Source organism: Aquarana catesbeiana, linkage group LG11 (genome assembly GCF_042186555.1).
Source record: "Aquarana catesbeiana isolate 2022-GZ linkage group LG11, ASM4218655v1, whole genome shotgun sequence".
Lineage (NCBI taxonomy): Eukaryota > Metazoa > Chordata > Amphibia > Anura > Ranidae > Aquarana > Aquarana catesbeiana.
The window spans coordinates 154,382,610-154,400,404 of NC_133334.1; positions in this window are offsets into that span (position 1 = coordinate 154,382,610).

The window sequence follows — 17,795 nt, forward strand, 5'->3', positions numbered from 1 at the left end:
ATTATTAGCACAAAAATAATTAAAGGAAGGAAGGATCAAAATAGGAAGGAAGGATTGACTGAAACAAGGAAGAATCAATCGATCCAAGGAAAGACTGTTCAAAGGAAAGATCGATCAGGGAGAATCATTCTGTCGATTGCAGGGAGGATCAAGGCAAGGACGGATCAGTCAATCGATCGTAAGAATGATTGATAAATCAATTGCAGGAAGGATCGATCGAAGGAAGGATTGATAGATCAATCACAGAAATTATTGGTTGATTGATCACAGGAAGGATCAGAGTAAGAAATGATCAGTAGACCAACTGCAGGAAGGATTGGTGGATCGATCGCAGGAAGGATGAAAGTATGAAAGGATCAATTGCAAAAAGACTTGGCCGATCAATTGCAGGAAGGATCGGTCGATTGCTGGCAGGAAGGATTGATATAAATGTATATTTGATAACGATAGATGAGATACACAGGTTGACGTCTCGAATCAGGAGATTTGGAAGTACTTTACAGTGGCAGATTTCAGAGCACTAAGAAATGTGGTCCTCCTATTGGAGGAAAATGAGGGCAATACAATACGGGAAGGTCACTATGAATCAGATGAGAATTTGGGCCTTAGGGTCCAAATGGCTCAATACCAGAACGAAATTAAATCTTTAGGGTATGCAGTTAAAAAGAGATCCACTCAATTTCCTTCCCGCCATACTAACTCCAATATCTGGACTTTTCTTACCCAAACGATTGGGGAAATTGAGCAAATCCGTCTTTCCTAAATTGGTGGGTCACAACCTCAGCCAGGCACACAGGATTTCACTTAGCAATCTTAGCAAGAATTCCCACTTGGTGATCAAGCCCTCGGACAAGGGCGGAAATGTGGTAGTAATGGATGAACTCCAGTACAGAAATATGTTTGGATATACTGAAAAACAGATTGTGGTATAAACCAATATCTAAAAATACGATTGCCGGATTTAATCAACAGTATGATGATACCATTTTTTCCGCCCGTGCCGATGGAATTCACCGATTTTTAAGGGCATGCAAGATCCCTACCCTAAAACTCCCACATTTTACTCGCTCCCTAAAACATATAAAAACCTTAGATACCCTCCAAGATGCCCAATTGTCTCAGGAGTGGGCTCTAAGACTGAAAGAGCGAGTAAGTTTGTGGACGAATACCTTCGTCCGCATGTAACAACTTTACCCTCATACATCAAGGACACCTCAGACCTTCTTAAGATGTTGGATGGCCTAGGTGTGCCCCCTGGGTGCTCACTTGTGGCCATCGACATGGAGGCCCTTTATTCATTCATCCCACATGATCATGGAATGGAGGTCATCTCTAGATTCCTAAGGGAATGTTCCTTGGCCTTAATACCTTTGTGCTACAACTCTTGTCCCACATTCTTACTAAGAATGTTTTCTCATTTGGCATGTCCCACTTCCTCCAGGTAAAAGGTGTCACTATGGGCACGTGTTGCGTGCCTTCTTATGCGAACTTGTACCTGGGGGGGTGGGAACGTGATCTGTTCTCCAGTGATGAACATGTGGATCTCCTTTTGAATGTCCTACAATGGTTCCGCTATATAGATGATGTTCTGATGCTATGGGCGAGAATGGTAGAGGCATTGGATCAGTTTATGGAAATGCTAAGTACAAACAGCTATAATCTTAAGTTTACAATGCCGTCCAGTATGAGTACAATTGCATATCTTGATATTATCATTAGTATTGACACTGATGGTATTATCAACACATCATTGTACTGTAAACCCACTGCTGGGAATACAATTTTACATGCATCGAGCGCAAACCCACGTTCATTGGTCCAAAGTATTCCCTTTGGCCAATACCTACGGTAGAGGCAAAACTGCTCTAATGATGTTTTCTTCAAACATGAAGCTGATCTCTTGTATAAATGGCTTTCTGTACCATCTGTCTGATTGTCCTGTGTATTTTTGATGATCCAAGTTTTACAATAAAGAAGATTTTTCAAATTTATCCGGAGTGCGGCATCCAGATTTTCTTGTTTCAAACCTTGCATAAATGGCTGATAGCCAGGGGATATAGCAGGACCTGCCTAAAAAGGGCTTTTAGGAAAGCCCAAGGTAGACCAAGGAATGTAGCTTTGTTCCCGGGACCAAAAAAGACTGATTCTAATACAGTCAGATTTATCACAACCTACTCGGAACAACATCAAAGAATACGATTCATTATCCAGAAACACTGGCATATTTTATTGGCAGATCCCATGCTTACTAAACACCTGGGACCAAAACCTGAAATTACGTTTCGGCGCTCAGGAAACATCAGAGATTGTTTAGTACATAGTCAATACCATAAATCTGAGACTAAACAACAGGATCAACTAGGACTGTTTCACTGTGGAACTTGTGAGTTTTGTCATCTGTTGATAGAGGGTTCCTCTATCTCCCTTCCCAATGGCGATACCCACCCCATACGGCACCATATTTCATGCCAGATGAGGGGAGTGATATATATCTTTTGCCAATGTGGAGCTTTTTACGTTGGCAAAACGATAAGGCCATTTTGGAGAAGGATGAAGGACCATGTCTATTACGCTGCTAATGGCCTTCTGACTGCTACCATGGGCCATCATGTGGCTTTTAGACATAAATATGATATTCAGGTTTTCAAATTTGCCGCCCTCTATCGCATCTATCAGGATCCTCGAGGGGGCAATTTTGACCAAAAGGTCCTTCAAAGGGAGACCCAATGGGTATACAACTTGAGGGCCACTACCTACCCAGGTTTGAACGATGTGTTAAGCTTTAAACCTTTCTTATAACCATGACCTTGTACAGATACCCTTGGACCTTTCAACATTTAGATCTCTGCCTTTTTTTTTGTATACTATGTTGTATAGTATAACTTTATTGTTTGTTTTATTTACAGTGGTGTTGTTTGATACAAATGCCATATAGGGTTAATAAGACATCTCATGAATACGAGTAATGTATGTCATTAAAAAATCTCTTTTCTTGTTTGATTATAATTAAAGAAATGCTATTTGGTAATAATGAATTATATATCTCTGAACAATATAGTGTAATTATTGATGTATTTTCTTGACTGTGTGACATAGGAGCGTTCAAATTATTTTAATTGTCGCTGTCTGTCCATGGGATTGGTCCTGACACTATGGATTTTTTTTGTGTTTTGTGTCTTTGTTTTTTGTTTTTGGTGTCTGTTTTTGTTTATGTTGATGTGTGGTGTTATTGTTCTGTTTTTCATTGCTGTCTGCTTCTGCATCTGTGTTTTCGGCCTTGTGCCGTCAGACTTGCACTTTCTGCATTGCTGACGTTTTCCCGCAGTGGGTTGTGGGTAATCTTTTTCCTTTTCTTTGCTGGGCCCTTTACTGTTATCATTCCCCCAGGGGAATGGGTGCGGCTGTGTGCGTGAGTTGTGCTGGGTATTACTCGCGCACTCGGCATCGGCTCTTAGGGATGACGTCACATCCGTGATGTTCGCCGCTTGGTGCCTTTTCCATTCCGTGCCGCTGTATAATGTCACTGCCGGCACATGTCCCATTACGTCTTTTCATTTTTTGGCACAAATCCACCTGTGGAGGAATGTAATGAACATAATGATAATCAGAAAATGCCTATTTTCTTACGTGTATACATGATTCAATGCAACTCCTTACTTGTTATATAGTATACAGCTTAGCTTTGCTTTGGAACTAAGATGGCACCTGCATCCTGCTGACTATGCCCTGGAGCTGTGAGGACGTAAAGAGAGAACAAGCGACAACCAAGCATCAAGCTTCAAGCATCAAGTTCCTGCATTCTTCCTGTATTTCAGCCACTAAGATGTGCCTTTTAGACTATGATCACATTTACATAGTAGTGACGTATACTCTATTGTTCTTTTTGTATAAAACGTTGGGCACCGCCCTGCAATAAAGGGAGATGAGGAAGTAATTGAACTGAGCAGATGTCAGTGTGATTACTCCCGGCGTGCACGTACACCTAGATTTTATAATTAGGAGCAGCAGCAGAAATCTAACCTTGAGCCCGATTGCGGTTCTAATACATCACAACTCGCGCCCAAAAGCGTGGGGCCCCAGGCTCCAACCGAATGGAGACCACGAGTCAGACCAAGTGGCTGAGTGGCTGACCGGGACAGACCAAGAGGGCCTGCACAACCCTGAGAGTATGTTAGGCACATTTACTCCTACCACTGTACGACTTGTTTCTGTCCGGTCTGGCCGCCGATCTTGTTGGCTTCTGGAGGTCATCTAGAGGCAGATAATCTTTATTCCTCACCTGGGGCTGTTTAACAAACCTGCCACTGGATCTCTGCTGACTGTGTATTATTTGTTCAGTGTCTGTTGTCCTCAAGGATTGCGACTCAGCAGACTGAAAGTACAGTTGCAATTGAGTATCCTGACTCAGGTGAGCTGTTGGCCCCTGAGAAGACGGAACCTTGCAACAAGCATCTACGGACGGTGACTCGGGGTTGACGGTGTGAGAGACTCCTGAGGGTTAGGTCAGCTGCTGAGGCATCACGGTGCAAGGGGCGGCACTGGTATGTCATGTCCTAAATGTGTATGAGGATTAATGTTTGGCATACATGAGGGTAGTTGGGGTTTACTATATAGTCAGAAACAGCCAGGAGGGTGCGAGGGGACAGGGAGAGAAGTCTGTTAGTTTTTCATCGCAGCTTATAAGCCCCCACCCTTTGAATTCCTGTGTAGGACGGGAGTTTGGGCAGACCCTCGAGGACATAGAACAGAGAGCAGCGGAGGAGGGATATTAACCCATTAGTTGCCCGTACTGCCCCCTGAAGCCGTCAGCCGAGACTGCAGCAGAGGAACAGAATAGAGTGAGAAAGCTTGGATACGAGTTGGGTGACCCAGAGAGAGGAGGGGAAGATGGGTCAGAAGATAACCAAGCCAGAGAAGGGAATGCTAGCATGTGATATTGTGAAGAAGAGAGAAGGTGGTGAAGCTGTTAAAAACGTTGTCTAAAGTAGCAAAAGTTTGTGATTTGAAAGACCGTGCTGCCAGACTGCAACTGGAGGAGTGGCGCACGTTGATAAAGGAACAGAGAGGATTTCTGTGTTATAAAGGCTTGCTGGATGTGGCGGAGGCTTGGTATAGAACTGCTAAAGCATTGCATAAAGAAGGTTGGATAGAGGAAAGCAAGAAAGATGGTGACTGTATTATGTATATGTACCACAAAGTTGATAATGTGTCTGAACCAGCGCCCTATGATGGAGCCTGGAACAAAGGAGGGGAGGGACAACCCTGCCCTCTACCTAACGCCTACTCCCTTTTCACCACTCCAACCCAAGCACAACCCACTGTGACAACTTCCTGTGGCAGCCATCTTAGAGCACCAATACCTCCACTTCCTGCCCAGCCCAGTGCACTTCCGCCAGGCGGCCATCTTAGTACACCCAGTCAAGATGCCGGTAGACTCCATATGACCTCTTCTGTGGCCATCTTGGTACACCTAGTCAGAGCACCGGAAGGCCTACAGGCACTGTAACCCCCCTCTTCCCGGTCCTGACAGCAAACGGTACTTACTACATACCTCCCCCAATGACCCAAACCCCCAACGCCACTGCCCCAGCTGGGGGAGTCCCGGTGCTCGCTGACACAGCAGCAAGACCATATGGCAGTATGCATTCATATCTGAACCATCCGGCATCCCAATCAGACTCCTTTCCACCCCTCTCCTACGAGAGGGAGTTGACCACCTGGAACAACGAACCATTGGCCCACCTAATGCCACGAACATCAACAGTAGTTCCTAGGCCGGTAGTTGATACACTGGTGATGTATGTCACTTTCACCCCATCCCAGGCATCCATCCTAGTGGCCACCCTGCCAGACCCAGAAAAACAGCCCATGCCCTTTTACCGAAGGTTGGCCCAGATAAAAGAAAAGAAAATTATTCAGCAGCATGGAGAGATCTAGTTAGTTTGTGTGAGATAAAGGCAGGAGACACTTACTGGCCAATCCTGGAGAAGTGTTTCCAGAATGCAAGAATTGTCAATGACAATACCTTTACTTCAGGTGTGGAGTTCTGTGAACAATAGCGCAAATGGGCAGGGGAAAGGCTGGCCGACCAAGCCACTGGTATCCAATATGTCATCCAAGACAAAACAGAGAGTCAGTGGAGATACAAGCTGATACAAGTTTTTTTCGGATTTGGGATTCAACACCCATAACAAGGTACACAGCCAGATGCTGTCTTCAGCCTTCATGACAGGCCTCAAGGAGTCAATTCGAAAAGGCCTCAATACTTCAGACTTGGTCCTCAGACACTTCCTCATTCTGCTTGCTCCCCATGACATTGCTGCCATACTAAACCAGATCCAGCCGAAACATCTGTCCACTGCCAGACACTTGAGACTCCAATGCTCCCTCCTTCTACCGGACAACATTACTCTCTTACATTGTCAAACACTGAACCCTTCCACCCTACTTCCACTTCCCGAGGGGGGAATGGAGGAGGAGCTGGGTCCTGACTTGTCACTCCATGACTGCTTCGAACTAATGCGGCTGGAGACCACGCATCTCCCAACCGTGAGTGAAATACCCCTTCAGAATCCAGACCTAACAATTTTTGTTGATGGCTTCCGATTTGCTGATGAACGAGGCAAATACCACACAGGATACGTGGTCACCACTGAAAACACGGTTCTACAAGCTGAAGCCTTACCAAGAGTGATGTCTGCACAGGAGGCAGAGCTGCAAGCACTTACTACAGCATGTAAATTGGCAGAGGGAAAAAGTGCCAACATTCATACGGACTCAAGATATGCTTTCGGCGTTGCCCATGATTTTGGTGTTATCTGGAAGGACAGAGGATTCCTGACGGCTGCAGGAACACCTGTGATACACAGTTCAGCTATCAAAGACCTGACGGACGCCTTGCTTCTCCCAACCCAAGTGGCTATTCTGAAAGTAAAAGCACACGGCAAACTGAACTCGAAGGAAACTCGAGGCAATCATCTAGCCGATTCAGCTGCTAAACAGACAGCCAGTGGTCCACGGGAAGTGGACAGCAGGGTGGTAGAAGAAGACCACCCTGTGCTTGCCCTACAGACTTTCCCAGTGGACAGAGTTTATCTGAAAGAACTGCAGGAAGCAGCAAGCCCGGATGAGAAGGAAAGCTGGAAGCGGAGAGGAGCAACTCTTAGAGATGGATAGGGATGAGCTTCGAGTTTGAGTCGAACTCATGTTCGACTCGAACATTGGCTGTTCGCAAGTTCGCCGAACAGCGAACAATTTGGGGTGTTCGCGGCAAATTCGAATGCTGCGGAACACCCTTTAAAAGTCTATGGGAGAAATCAAAAGTGCTAATTTTAAAGGCTTATATGCAAGTTATTGTCATAAAAAGTGTTTGGGGACCTGGGTCCTGCCCCAGGGGACATGGATCAATGCAAAAAAAAGTTTTAAAAACGTCAGTTTTTTCAGGAGCAGTGATTTTAATAATGCTTAAAATTAAACAATAAAAGTGTAATATTCCTTTAAATTTCCTACCTGGGGGGTGTCTATAGTATGCCTGTAAAGGGGCGCATGTTTCCCGTGTTTAGAACAGTCTGACAGCAAAATGACATTTCAAAGGAAAAAAGTCATTTAAAACTACTTGCGGCTATTGCATTGCCGGTCAAGCAATATACATAAAAGTTCATTGATAAAAACGGCATGGGAATTCCCCACAGGGGAACCACCCCGAACCAAAAAAAAATTTTTTGGGTCCCCCCAAAAATCCATACCAGACCCTTATCCGAGCACGCAACCTGGCAGGCCACAGGAAAAGAGGGGGTGATGAGAGAGGCCCCCCCTCCTGAACCGTACCAGGCCACATGCCCTCAACATTGGGAGGGTGCTTTGGGGTAGCCCCCCAAAATACCTTGTCCCCATGTTGATGAGGACAAGGGCTTCATCCCCACAACCCTGGCCGGTGGTTGTGGGGGTCTGCGGGCAGCGGGCTTATCGGAATCTGGAAGCCCCCTTTAACAAGGGGACCCCCAGATCCCGGCCCCCCCTGTGTGAAATGGTAAGGGGGTACAAAAGTACCCCTACCATTTCACTAAAAAAATTTCAAAAATGTTAAAAATGACAAGAGACAGTTTTTGACAATTCCTTTATTTAAATGCTTCTTTCTTCTATCTTCCTTCATCTTCTTCTTCTGGTTCTTCTGGCTCTTCTGGTTCTTCCTCCGGCGTTCTCGTCCAGCATCTCCTCCACGGCGTCTTCTATCTTCTTCTCCTCGGGCCGCTCCACACCCATGGCATGGGGGGAGGCTCCCGCTCTTCTCTTCATCTTCTTCTCTTCTTCAGCTTCTTCTTTTCTTCTCTTCTTCTCTTCATCCTCTTCTCCGGGCCGCTCCACATCCATGCTGGCATGGAGGGAGGCTCCCGCTGTGTGACGCGTCTCCTCTTCTGACGGTTCTAAAATAATGGGGGGCGGGGCCACCCGGTGACCCTGCCCCCCTCTGACGCAAGGGACTTGACGGGACTTCCCTGTGGCATTCCCGTGACATCACAGGGAAGTCCCGTCAAGTCACCGTGCGTCAGTGGGGGGCGGGGTCACCGGGTGGCCCCGCCCTTGTTATTTAAGAACCGTCAGAAGAAGAGACGCGTCACACAGCGGGAGCCTCCCTCTATGCCAGCATGGATGCGGCGTGGCCTGGAGAAGAAGATGAAGAAGAGAAGAAGAGAAGAAAAGAAGAAGATGAAGAAGAAGATGAAGAAGAGAAGAAGAAGAAGAGAAGAGCGGGAGCCTCCCCCCATGCCATGGGTGCAGAGCGACCCAAAGAGAAGAAGATAGAAGACGCCGCGGAGGAGATGCTGGACAAGAATGCCAGAGGAAGAACCAGAACAGCCAGAAGAACCAGAAGAAGAAGAAGAAGATGAAGGAAGATAGAAGAAAGAAGAAGCATTTAAATAAAGGAATTGTCAAAAACTGTCTCTTGTCATTTTTAACATTTTTGAAAGTTTTTTAGTGAAATGGTAGGGGTCATTTTTTTTTTTTAATTTTGGCCGGGGTTCCTCTTAATATCCATACCAGACCTGAAGGGCCTGGTATGGAATTTAGGGGGACCCCCACGTCATTTTTTTTTTAAATTTTGGTTCGGGGTTCCCCTGTGGGGAATTCCCATGCCGTTTTTATCAATGAACTTTTATGTGTATTGTCGGACCGGCAATGCAATAGCCGCAAGTAGTTTTAAATGACTTTTTTCCTTTGAAATGTCATTTTGCTGTCAAACTGTTCTAAACACGGGAAACATGCGCCCCTTTACAGGCATACTATAGACACCCCCCAGGTACAAAATTTAAAGGAATATTACACTTTTATTGTTTGACTTTAAGCATTATTAAAATCACTGCTCCTGAAAAAACGTCTGTTTTTAAAACTTTTTTTTGCATTGATCCATGTCCCCTGGGGCAGGACCCAGGTCCCCAAACACTTTTTATGACAATAACTTGCATATAAGCCTTTAAAATTAGCACTTTTGATTATTCATGTTCGTGTCCCATAGACTTTAACGGTGTTCGCGTGTTCGAACGAACTTTTTTCCTGTTCACATGTTCTGGTGCTAACCGAACAGGGGGGTGTTCGGCTCATCCCAAGAGATGGACTATTCGAGTGCAACAAGAAGCCTTGTCTACCCAGGAGTATGTACCCAGCCGTGGTGCAATGGGCACATGGAGCTGCCCACTTGTCAAAGACTCTGAACTCTCTTATCAACAAATACAATGTAGCAACAGGAATTACTCCACTGACCAACAACTTCTGCAGATCATGCACTATCTGTTCCAAACGCACAGAAAAGGCCCCACCTTCACAGTCTCAGTGACCAAGGAAATCTGGACTGCACTGGGGGTTATCCTAGCTACCACCCCCAGAGTAGCGGGAAGGTCAAAAGAATGAATGGTACCCTAAAGACCCGAATGTTAAAAATGGCCCAAGAGACTGGTGTGCATTGGCCGGACACCTTGCCCATTGTCCTATTCAGCATCAGATACACACCTAAGGGAGAACACTCCCTATCCCCTTATGAGATTTTGTTTGGTTCAACCCTAGACTTGGTTGTTACTTTCCACAACAGTTACAGTTGCAATCTGATGTGTTGACTAACTATGTAACCATATTATCATGAGAATTAACCCAAATACATGTCCAGGTGTTTTCTTCCATTCCAGATCCTGAATTAGATACAAGAACACACCAACTACTGCCTGGAGATTGGGTGCTGGTAAAGAAGTTTGTGAGGAAGCACTCCCTTGATCCAAGATATTATGGTCCATTCCAAGTTTTGCTGACCACAGCCACCTCAGTCAAATTGGCCGGGAAGAACACCTGAATACACATTTTCCACTGCAAGAAAGCTCAAACCCCTGAGGACAAGATCCCACCCACTTCATGATGACCATGCTGCATATCCTTTTTCTGTTTGGTCTGGGGGGGGGCAGGAGGTAGCCATCTAAGAAAATGATAACATAATTACATTTTGGTATAACTCTTAAAGCACACATGTGGCCACCTTTACCTTTGATTATTGTGACATAGTACCTTGTCCATTTGACCCACATGTGTACATAGATACCATAGGGGTCCCAAGGGGGTCCCTGATGAATTCAAAGCCGGGGACCAGGTAAAAGCTGGTTTTGAGTCTTTGATCCCCATAATAACTGTTAACAAGAATGTAGATTGGATTAACTACATATACTATAACCAACAGAGATTCGTGAATTACACTAGGGATGCCCTCCAGGGAATTGCTGACCAGTTAGCCCCCACTTCCTACATGACATTCCAGAATCGGATGGCCTTAGACATGGTGTTAGCTGAGAAAGAAGGTGTCTGTAAAATGATAGAAAGAACGGGAACCTGTTGCACCTACATCCCTGATAATATTGGCCCAAATGGTAAGGTTACTCTAGCTATAAAGAAATTAGAAGATCTGTCATTGGAGTTGAAGAAGAACTTAGGTATTACAGACCCGTGGGACCAATATTTTAGCTGGATGAGTGGGTGGTAAAAGGTGCTCGCCCAGATAGGGGTAACGGTATTCATAATCCTAGTTCTTTTAGCCCTGACTGTATGTTGTATCCTACCATTTGTAAAAAAGTTAATTAGCAAGGCTGTAGACAACAGCACACCTGTTGAGGGAGGGGAGGATGACGTGAGACGTCAGAGGGAAAGGGAGGGACTGGAGGTGTGTCAGCGAGCCGGCGCTTCAGCGGTATCTCTCCGACGGCATGACAGGCGTACGAGACGGGCTGCGGTGAGAAGCGAGGAGAGTCGAGGAGAGCCGTGTGCCGGGCTTGTATGCCGCCGCTATGGAGCCTGTCGCCTGAAGCATAACAAGAACGGAGAAATCGACGAGGTGACGACCCCTTCCTCACCACGGGGGTCCCCCACGTCCTCTCTCCCCCCCTTCACTGAGACTGGGCTGCAGGACGGATGGAAACTGTCAGAAGACGCCAGATACATTGAATCTACCAAACCTGCAGTGTATCCCGGCCGAATCTCCCACACAGCTGACACTGGATTGCGATCCATGGAACAGAGTGTAAAGACGCTCAGGTGGTGGTAAGATATATATTCCCTACTCACCCCCAAAAGGTAAGAGAAGGATTTGAAACCTATTCACAAAAGGAGAGAAATACTCAAGATATGGTAGATGTACAATGAGATGTTAAAGGGATATTGTATGTGGCTATATACATCATAGAAAATTATTCTGAATAACACATCAGTCTTTCTACCATTTCTACTCCTATCATTTGTGTGCTTCACATCAGAGATAATTGAAATATCTTGCAATACCTGCATTGATACTGTTCCTTGGATAAATGGTGGCAGGGTGAACAGCATGTAATTACGGTGTTAGGAGAATACATTACTAGATACCTCTGTTATCTTTGCCTCGCTCTGCTCTGTACCCCGGTACGCCAATAAAAACTAGGGGAGGTGACGCTGGAATACACAGGTGTGGCTTGGTAAAGCTATCACTGAAACACTGTTCCCCGGTGGGTCTACTTGAAAAGGCGGGGCTAGAGGCATAATGCACTAAGGTACACGGAGGAGTACACATACACATAATATCCATCAGCATTATTGCAACACCCCTGGACCTGAAATGTCAGCAGTGCCTGTAGAAACGCTACTGTATTGGGGAAATCTGGGGGGCTGAGTGATAAGACATACCACCGTGAAGGAATGCTAGTATCCATAATAGCACCACTTTGATAGCGTCACCCAATTACCACCTGCATGATATAACTGGGGAAACTAGGCGAAGAAACGTAGAGTATAAGATACAGGAATAAGGTACATCAAACTACGCTATAATATTGATGGGACTCTAGCATCTCGAAACCAGAGTACTTGTAAAAGAACATAAAACTGGCTAAAGGCTAGAACAAAAAAAGTAGTCCCTGCATTATTAAAATACATTGTCCAAAACCCAATACGTCGAGCTAATTGGGGTAAAACAATGAGTAGAAATTCAAATAAAACTGGGAAAGGGGGACCACCAAAGACACCAAAGGACAATCCCACCGGAAGTGCCACAGGTAGTACAATCAAGCAATATTTAACTAGGGGGGGGGAGTCCGGGGGACGCCCATCAAGAAGCCCAAATGTCAACTACGGGGGATAAAAAGAAAAAAGGACAAAATGGGAAGGGAGAACAGACCCCCGTCCAATCAAGAGAGTCGTCATTAATCGAAAGCGTACCCGAAACCTCCAGAACTGCGGAATATAGACAAGACCTTGACCTCTCCTTGAAAAATGAAATCGCAGAGATGCTCAAAGAACTTGAATCCTCAATCAAAACAGAGATAAAAAAAGAGATAAGTATGCTAAGGACAGACCTAGGAAATCTACTGGCCAGAGTCGAGAGAGCAGAAGATATAGTAGACCACCAAGAGAGAGAAATCACTGAGTTAAAAGAACAAATCAAGATAACCCAACAAAATCAGATAAAAATATGCTACAGGTTAGAGGACCAGGAGAATAGAAGTCGCAGACAAAATCTGAGAATCCGTGGAGTCCCGGAAAAAAGAGGTGAAGATCTGAGGAAGACTGTAGCGATTATTTTCTCCCCCCTCTTGGAATTAGAAGGAGAAGATTTCCCAAAAATCGAGAGAGTTCACCGGATTGGAAGGTTGGATACCAGTCGAACAGAAAGAAGTCGCGATGTAATTGTGAGGTTTAGGTTCTACGAGGACAAAGAAAAAATATGGGTAAAATTGAGAGGTCAAACACCACTCCAATTTGAGGAGGCAAGGATTCAAGTATTTGCAGACCTAGCCAAAGATACGCTTGCGAGAAAACGCCATTTGAAGCCCCTTCTGGAACAAATGATAAACCAAAACATAAAATATACATAGGGATTTCCCGCCTGCCTGCTGGGAAGTAAAGATGGTAGAACAGCTAGGCTAAGATTTCCGGGGGAGCTAGAGGAATTCTGCAGTAAACTGGGCCTGCAGGTGCCGCAGCGATGGACTGGTCCAATGAGCGGTGGATCGAATTGGGTGTGGGGGCGGTGTAGGGGGGGGAGGGTGACAAGGGGGGGGTTGGGAGGGTGACAAGGGGGGGGTTGGGAGGGAGGTGGTTGGAGAAGGGAAAATTAATAGATAGTAAATAGAGTAGATGGAGAGACGCTAGAAGATCAACACACCTGGTCACCAGAATAAAATCGATCGACGAACTGACACACCAATAGTCCCACCTTTGGAGGTGGAGACCAATGGAGGGCCACGAGCTACGAGACCCACACTGGCCTAAGGGGTTAGTTAAGACCAGGGGGGAGGTAGCTGAGGAGGGGGGAATTCGGGGTGGGGGGGAGGGGGGGGAAAGGGGGGGATAGGAAGGGGGACCACACCTTAATTTTAAAAATGAAAATGTGGGGCATCTCTCCAAGGTCTAAGGTGAAGGGCGGTAGGACGAAGGTTGAAAAATGAGCCCTGACACAATAAAATGCATAACATATAATGTCAAAGGCCTAAACATGGCCAATAAAAGACGAAGCATCTTCAACAAGCTTAGACTGCTTGGACCAGAGGTGGTATTCCTCCAGGAAACGCATATCTCACATCAAACAAGATTAAGACTATTTTCAGGAGAGTACCCAGTCTGGTATCAAGCAGATACTATCTCAAGTAGAACAAGGGGGGTTGCTATTGGACTGGCAAAAAGAACTAGGTTTGTGTTGGAGGAGCGCTTAGCGGATATAGAAGGCAGATATTTATTTCTGCGAGGTAGACTGAATGAAAGAGAGTATACATTGGCTAATATCTACGCTCCAAATAAAAACCCGATGAAGTATGTGGCAAAAATTTTGGAAAAATTAATGGAGTTTAGGAAAGGACATATAATATTAATGGGGGACTTTAACTTTTGCATGGACCCGGATTTAGATAGTACGGCCCTGGCACAGGGGAATAAGAGTATACAAGTAAGAAAGATCAAGCAAAAACTTGTTAGCCTTCAGATGGTAGACATATGGAGAGTGCAACACCCTCGAAAAAGGGACTATACGTTTTACTCCCCTGTGCACGGGTCATACTCCCGCATTGATTATGGACTGATTGATCATAGGGACATTGATAAGGTGGTGGATTCTTGGATAGGAAACATAACTTATTCAGATCACGCACCAATGTCCATGGAAATAATAATAGCAGAAGAGGGAAGGCATTTAGGGCAATGGCGCCTAAACGAAGAACTGATAAGAGGGAAGGAAGGGCCCAATAGAATTAGTAAAGAACTAGAGGATTACTTTGCGGTAAATGATTCTGGAGAGGTATCTGGGTCTACCTTATGGGAGGCCCACAAAGCCTACATAAGAGGAGTTTTTATTGAGATTGGAGCAAGGAAGAAAAGAGAAAGACGCGAGGAAATACAAAAACTAACAGAGGAGTTAGAAAGTCTAGACAACAGCACACCTACATTTCTACAGGCTGAAGAGGAGGACCCCCTTATGATGGAAGAAGATAAACCCTTAACCCCTCTACAGTCACTCCCTGTCCATAATCTCACAATCCTATAGGGTTATAGGGATAGGGAGTGCCTGACTGCCCTTCTCCGGCTGTATTGAGGGGGGTAGTGAACTATTTGCTGCCCATCTCTATATACAGCCTAAAAGAGTTGCAGAGGAGAATGGGCCAGGTGAGTAGGACCTTTAGAATGAGGGACAGAAAAAAATAGCCATTTTACGGGGGACTGTGAAGGAATGTATTGAACATAATGATAGTCAGAAAATGCCTATTTTCTTACGTGTAAACATGATTCTATGCAACTCCTTACTTGTTATATAGTATACAGCTTAGCTTTGCTTTGGAACTAAGATGGCGCCTGCATCCTGCCGACTATGAGAATGTATATCAGCGCACATATGACACAAAAAACTGGAAGCAGCTGAACACCAGGGTCAAACGATCAAATCCCTCCAAACAAATAAATCAAAAGGTGCAGCGCTAAAATCAATAAGACAACCGTAGAGAATATGTAAAATGCTATATCCCTGGGGGGAAGAAAATAATGATGTGATGAACAGCACAAAGAATGTCCAAATACAAAATGTCCAAATATGAAGACATGAATCCACCAGGCTAATGTGATGATCACAGCAAAATAGTGTGGCTGATAGTAGAACCCTTCACCATGAACCAAATGGCCTCTCACATACCAGGCACTTCACAAGTGCCAGGACGCTGACATGGAAACACAGCAGAGTGTGTACGAGCGGTGGAGCATGCACAGTAGCCGCGGATGACGTCACGACGTCACGTTCTGGACGCGTTGCGTCCCAGTGGGCGGGGACTTCCTCAGCAGATGTCGTGACTACGTGGGCACCCGCGCTATAAAGAGGTGAGTTGTTATGGCAACACCAAAACAACTTCGAATGACGTGTATCAGATGTGGGCCGGCTCCGGAAGTGTCTCCACACACATCATTCGGAGCAAATAAAGCCCAGTCTGATATTAAAGGCTCAAAACTGCACATGATATAAGATTAAAAATATGTAAAAAATATATATAATCAGATATTAAGAATACATATATGATCTGGTGTTGACACAAGACACACATAAAGTGTAATCTTGACAGAACAGTGACAAACACCTAGGTCACAAAAATAAATGATTATTAAAATGATTGTAAAAATGCATAATAAATACCCGTCATCCGCGACCACCGACTGCTCACCAACATAATTAGATAAAATTCTCATCATAAAAATTCTCATCATAAAAATTCTCATCATAAAAATTATCTAACATCTTATCGATCAGATATAAAACAATTAGTGTCGAATTCTACATTTAACCCATCGGGGCACATAACCCCAGTCTCATAAATCCAATGGGATTCTCTTTTACTAAGCTGCCGGATAAAATTACCCCCTCTCCAGTGCTTTGTGACCCTTTCAATGCCCCAGAATTTTAGATACTTAGGGTTTTGTTGATGAAAGGTCTTAAAATGTCTGGACACGTTGTGGGTCTTGAGGCCTTTCTTAATATTATTAACATGTTCGGCTAATCTAACATGTAAGGGTCTTGAGGTTCTTCCAACATACTGGAGCCCACAGCTACACTCCAGCATGTAGACAACCCCAATGGTGTCGCATGTGATTAACTGTTTAATCTCGTACTCCCTGTTAGTGGCCGAAGCTAAAAATTTTTTTCTTTTTTTGATGTTTCCTTTGGAGTGCCTACAGGGGACACATCTACCACAAGCGTAAAAACCTCCCAGGAAAGAGAAAAGCCTATCTGAGGTAGGTACTGGGGGGTTAAGGACACTCGGTGCCAGACGATCCCTTAGCGTGGGGGCTTTTTTGTAGATGAACTGAGGTCTATCAGGTAATATAGGACCTAAAACTCTATCTTGTTTCAGAATAGCCCAGTTTTTCTGAATAATTTTCTCGAATTTCCGGTATTGTATGTTATAATCCAATACCATTTTAAAGTTGTGACTATCACCAGTAGGGGCCTTAGAGGTATTGGCAATAAGTTCATTTCTTTCCATTAACATGATTTTAGATACCTCTTCATCTAATGTGGCCCGATTGTACCCCTTCTGTTCAAATCTGGAGGTAAGGACCTCGGACTGGCTAACAAAATCCTCCACAGTGGTGCAATTTCGACGCAATCTGATATATTGACCCCTGGGGATGTTGCACAACCAAGAGCTGTGATGGCAACTCCCCAGGGGGATATAAGAATTGCGGTCAGTGGGCTTAAAGTAGTTGGTAAGAGAAAATTGATCATGTGAAATACTGATGGATAAATCCAGAAACACTACCTTTTCAGAACTGATGGTCCATGTAAGAGATATATTTTTGGAGTTGTTGTTTAGTGATTGAATGAAGTCATCCAACCTGGATCTCTCACCATTCCAGATTAAGATGAGATCATCAATGAATCTCCTGTAGCACAGCAGCTCGGGGGGACGATGGAGAAAAACCGCTTCATCCTCCCAGTGGGCCATAAAAATATTGGCCACACTGGGAGCAAAGCGGGCCCCCATAGCAACACCCCTGGTCTGCAGATAAAATTCTCTGTTGTACCAAAAATAATTCCTCTTGAGGCAGAAGTCCAGGCAACTCAAGAGGAATTCCTGGTGTCCACCAGATAAGGTAGAGGAAGCCAATGCCCATTCGACTGAGGTCATGGCATCCTCATGGCCAATAATGGTGTACAGGGAACCTACGTCCGCTGTTACCAAAAATGTTGAAGGCGAGCATTTCAAAGTTTCAAGGATCTGAATAATGTGTTTTGTGTCCTTCAAAAATGCTGGAGTTTGCAT